Source organism: Onthophagus taurus, unplaced genomic scaffold, assembly GCF_036711975.1.
Source record: "Onthophagus taurus isolate NC unplaced genomic scaffold, IU_Otau_3.0 ScKx7SY_13, whole genome shotgun sequence".
NCBI lineage: Eukaryota > Metazoa > Arthropoda > Insecta > Coleoptera > Scarabaeidae > Onthophagus > Onthophagus taurus.
In genome coordinates, this window is record NW_027248938.1 from 464,115 (window position 1) to 469,927 (window position 5,813).

The 5,813-nt window shown below is 34.1% G+C and overlaps 1 long non-coding RNA gene across 1 annotated transcript; it reads left to right on the forward strand.

The window, feature by feature from the left end:
- The first annotated feature begins 5,517 nt into the window (after positions 1–5,517).
- Positions 5,518–5,813, forward strand: LOC139432276 (uncharacterized). The gene is made up of 3 exons (XR_011642127.1): positions 5,518–5,613; positions 5,669–5,736; positions 5,786–5,813. It is a non-coding gene; the product is annotated as an uncharacterized lncRNA (long non-coding RNA).

Genomic DNA, 5,813 nt, shown 5'->3' on the forward strand with positions numbered 1-5,813 from the left:
TCAGGTGTTTTATAGAAATTTTGTATATGTGATCCTTGTGTGTCTATTCCTATTCCTGAACATCTACATTTCGTAATTGATGGACATCGCTGTAATAAATTACGTGGCGCCAGATATAAATTAACGAACCTCCCCGTCTTCACTGAGCTAGTTGAGGTTCGGCGGTGTTTTCATTTTTTTTTGGGTTGGCACGGAAGGGTTAAAGGAAAACCATCTTGGTCAAAAATTTTTTTTTTTGTTGATTCCGGTACGTAACGGCGTTATAAGTATATATATATTTATATATTTTTTTTTTTTTATATATATATATATAAATTAATATATAAAAAAAAAAAAAAAATTTATTTATTTTATATTTAAATTAAATTTTAATATAAATATTTAAATATATAATAAAAATTAAAATTTTATTTATGAAAATTGAATTTAAATTATTTTAATTTAATTTTTATTTGTATTTTTCAGTTAAATTAAAAATGAAAAAAAAATTAAAAATTTAAGAATTTTGATTTTTGGCATTATGGTAAAATGTGTATTAGCAAAAATTGAAATTTTTTTTTTTCGGATTTTTTTTTTTCGATTTTTGGTATTATGGTAAAATGTGTAGAAATGAAAAAAAAAAATTTTTTTTTTTTCAATAAATATTTAATGAATATATATAAGGAGAATTTATTAATTAATAAATATTATTAATTAATAATATTAATAAATATTATTAATTAATAATATTAATAAATATTATTAATTAATAATATTAACCTAATATGTGAGGATTAATAATTAAAATTTTTATATATAAAAAAATAAATGGATACTAGAAAAAGAAAAAGAAACATTATATGATCTATATATATATAATAAATTTCTTATATTTATATATAATAAATTTATTATAATAGCTATATTTATTTTATATATATAAACTGACCGGCAAAAAAAACCGGTCACTAAAATTTTGCCACAATTTCAAAGCTGGGTTTCTCGCGAACCACTCATTCGATTTTGATGATTCCTTTTTTGATCGAAAGGTTGATTCTTCTGTAATAGTCCTGCGATAGAAATTTTTATTCGGATATTAATTTGAGCATATACAGGGTGCAAGAATGAGAAAGTATTTTTTCTCGAAATTTGTAATACCCTGTGGAGTGCAGATGCTACAGCAGAGGGTGTTAACTGGAATCAAACGGTAACCCAATCTTTTCTGAACATTTTGTTTTTTTATTCACTCTATTATCTCTGTTACTAACGAAGATGCAGTGTTTTAAAGCGAACGCCTGTGAAAACAAGACAAACAAGCATACAAAATCTAAGGTGGCGCGGTAAGTAGCGTATGTCAGTTGTTTCGAATAGTAAATTGACAGTTGTCAAAGATGCCGTTGTCAATAACTGATGTTGCGCGTATTATTAGTTTAATTGAAGATGGCAAAAGTCAGCGGTACGTTGCCCATACGTTGGGTATACGCCGAACAACAGTTCAGGATGCCTGGAACCGATATGTGGAAACAGGAAATTTTACTAGGCGGCAAGGTTCCGGTAGAAGACGAGTGAAAACAGCAGTTGATGATCGATTTATTGTGCTAAACACTCTGAAGAATCGTAGAACGACTGCTATAGAAACTCGGCATCGTCTTCAAATGGTGCGTGGGATTGACGTAAGTGAAAGAACCATTCGTCGAAGACTTGCTGAAAGTGATCTAACTGCAAGAAGACCAGCCAAAAGACAGCGGCTGCTCCAGAGACATCGGCGAGCACGTCTTCAATTTGGGCGCCTACATACGAATTGGGAAATGGAACAATGGGGTAAGGTGCTCTTCACTGACGAGTCCCGATTATGTCGCCGGTCACCTGATGGTCGAGAACGAGTGTGGAGACGTCGTAATGAAAGGTTTGCGACTTGCACAATTTCGGAAAGAGTACCTTTCCATAGAGGTTCGGTCATGGTATGGGCGGGTATTTCGATGGAAGCGCATACAGCGCTCATCTTTGTTGAAAATGGCACGCTAAATGCCCACCGTTATATCCAAGATATTCTGCAAGAAGCTGTCGTGCCCTATTCCCATTTTATTGGTGACGGATTCATGCTAATGCATGACAATGCGCGACCGCACGTAGCACGTGTGGTTAGCGAATATCTTGATGAGGTGGGTATTGAACGGATGGAGTGGTCAGCGTGCAGCCCGGGCCTTAACCCTATCGAACATCTTTGGGATCAACTTCAGAGACGCATTCGTCGTCGTCCTGTCCTACCGGACAACCTTCAGGAGTTACGAATTGCTCTTGAAGAAGAGTTTACCGCAATTCCTCAGGAATCAATTACAAACCTAATCAGTTCGATGCCACGTCGACTACATGACGTTATTTTGGCTCGTGGGGGGCACACACGTTATTAATTTTCGTGTTATTATTAATTATTACATTAAATTAAATTTTTTTTCTTGTTTATGTGTCCTTGTTTTTACTGCATATTAGAACTGAGAACAGATGTTTACAATAATGAAGGACGTACGCAATTCTGTAATTCTAAGAAAATGTAAGTGCTTCTGAAAAACTGTTTCGAGTGCCCAGTTTTAGTTTTCAAGGTCAGTGATTTAAGGCGCCATTTTTGGCCACAATGATTAAAATTCTGTATAGGCTTCTTTGGAAATTCCCGGCCACACCATCACAGAACCATCATCGAAACTTTCGAGTTTCATAATTGTATAGTCCACAAATCTTTCATTTCAACGTCTTCATATTCGCTCCTGACTATCGGGTGATAGTAGACAAAACCATTACTCATCCGTAAAAAGGACCTCCATTGCACTACTCATTCCTCTATTGCTCGATGTCCCAATTCATATGTAAGCGCGCAGATTGAAGACGCGCACGTCGATATCTAAGAAGCAGCCTCGGCCCTTTGGCAGCCTTCTTGCAGCCAGACCAGTTCTAGCAAGTTTTCAGCGAATGGTTCTCTCACTGACATCAACAACACGCACCATTTGAAGACGATGCTGAGCTTATGCAGCTGTCGTTCTACGATTGCTTAGAACAATAAAACGGTGATCAGCTACTATTGTCACACATCTTGTTTTCACAGGCGATCGCTTTAAAATGCTGCATCTTCGTTAGTAACAGAGATAATAGAGTAAATAAAAAAAGAAAATGCTCAGAAAAGATTGGGCTACTGTTTGATTCTAGGTAATACCCTCTGCTGTAGCAGCTGCACCTCACAAGGTGTTACAAATTTCGAGAATAAAAGTTTTTCTCATTTTTCTCACCCCGTATATGCTCAAATTAAAATCTGAACGAAAATTTCTATCACAGGATTATTACAGAAGAATCAACCTTTCCATCAAAAAAAGAATCATCAAAATCGAATGCGCGGTTCGCGAGAAAGCCAGCTTTGAAGTTGTGGCAAATTTATAGTGGCCGGTTTTTTTTGCCGGTCAGATTATAATAAATTTAATATACATATATATATTTATTATATTTATTTATATATATATAATAAATTTATTATATATATATATTATGAATATATATATATATTATATTATATATATAATTATATATATTATATTATTATATTATACATATATTATATTATATTATAATATATATTATCTTTTTTATGAAGATGATAAATACATTGGAAAAATTTCAGTTAGATAGATAAAACTATTCTAAAACTTTTTTGTCTCTCTGATGTTCTTCGAAAATTCAATAATTTCTGAGAAAAAAAATAATTAAGCAAACACTAACTGTTAAGGCCGCGTTTCAATTCGCTGAGGTTGTTAAAAGTGCAAACAAAATTTATATAGTTACGACCTTGCTGTAGAGAGGGCGCTAGTGCCGTCGTGGCGCGCGCGGCGTTCGGATTTTCAACGTGCGACTGGCACCGTAATTTTTTTTTTTTATTTAATAAAAAATTTATTCATTATTTCGATGCCGTAAACGTTCATAGCGTATTTGCAGAAGCTCGTATGAAGGCGTGTCGTTATTATAATATCTATTTCTTGTGTTTTTTCGTGGTCTATATATGGTTATTTTTATTTTAGTTATTTTATATTGTTACATTTATATACTTTAGACACTTTTTGTGCAAGTTTGTTTTATTGTGTTAGTATTAGTGAATTTTATATTTTTATTATTGGTAAGTATCTATACTTGAAAGCGTACAGAGAACCCCCGACTTGGTGAATATTAAGTTGGGGATAAACTGTACGCGCATTTTTCTTATGAATATTGCTAAATTCACAATTTGTTTGCTGATGTGCTGAACAGTGAAGTGGTATGTAAAAAACTGCAAGTATAATTATATTTTTCTTAAAACAGCCATGTGCTCTCCTGTCTACAAGCGTCCAGGGTGGCCTCTTAAAACAGGAGAAAGGTGGAGTGATGTATTTAAAATTTATAGCTGATGGGATTCCAGTGTTTTTTATCAAATACAGCGAAAGGTGTCGTATGGGTGTGCAGTTGAAAAAATCGAATGCACAAACCATGCAATAAAAAATTATGGAAAATCCTTGCACAAAATAAAGATGGACACCTCTATTAATTCGCAAGGGCGTAAATACCTTACCGTCCCAATTACAAAAGAACAACTGCAAAAGAGCGCACAAAGGGCGATTGATCGTGGCAAGGGAGATGTTATACGTCTCAAAGCAAAAATACCGAACACGATAAATCACGTGTTTAAAAATCACCAGTTTTGTAGTGCTGATTTCTGCAAAGAGGGTGGCGTTGTAAACATAGAAACGATGAACCGCTTGAAATCAACTGGAATTTTATATCACATAAATGGTATGGTATTAATATATATTATTACGAGATACAGAGTAATTGAAAAGTAGGCAGCAAAATTGAAATCCCGTATAGAACAACCAATTTCGAGTTGAACTGAATGACTAAAATGTCACACCCACATAAAACTAATGTCGAATATCTCGAAAGCAAAAGCCGACCAGAAAAACTTTATTATCTCATTTCGACTTGAAACTAGTTGCTGTACATGGGATTTTAATTTTGCTGCCTACTTTTGGATCACCTGTATACTATTGCTAACTGTAATTATTCCTACATAGGCGCAATAGAGAATTTATTAAAAAAAGCTTATGAATTGATTCACAATGAAGTGAACAATAAAGCAGAATTATATATGTCGTTGCTGGCAAAATTGAACTGCGGAAAAAGGTTAAATTTGACCCAGAGAGGTTCATTCCAAACGCGAGCACATATAACAGCATTGCGCTGCAATGAAGGTATTTTATTTTTTTCAAATTATCGCTAATTATTGTATAGCAATAATAACTATTGATCTTTGTATCGTAGGTCATTCATTGCAAAAGTATGGCTTACAAAAAGGTGGAGGTGGACAAAAAAGGAGGATGCAGATAAAAACAAAGAAAACAACCTGTTCATAACCGTAAACAAAATTATGAGTACGGAAATAAATCAAAAAACTATCGGCATCAGAGGTTGCTTCCGAGTCTGATAGAATTTTGCAATCGCTGCAGGTTACTTTCAAATTTGTCACGCCTTAAATCGTTAGCGTTGTTATCTACGTTGAAAATCCACACAAACAAGGACAATCCCAATTCCTCAACTTTTCCAACCCAAGTGTTGTTGCCGCAGGTACCTGGATGACTCAGTGGAGTCGGGGGAGGGGTACAATTTAATTTATTTAAAGGCGCCACCTCGTTAATCCTGCGACACCCACTAACGAGGAAGTGACGATGTGTGTGAAATAGGATTAAGGTAGGTTGAGGAGATACTCATTAACAAAATACAAAAAAAAAATTTTAAGGTAAAGCTCGATATAATGAAAAAAAAAT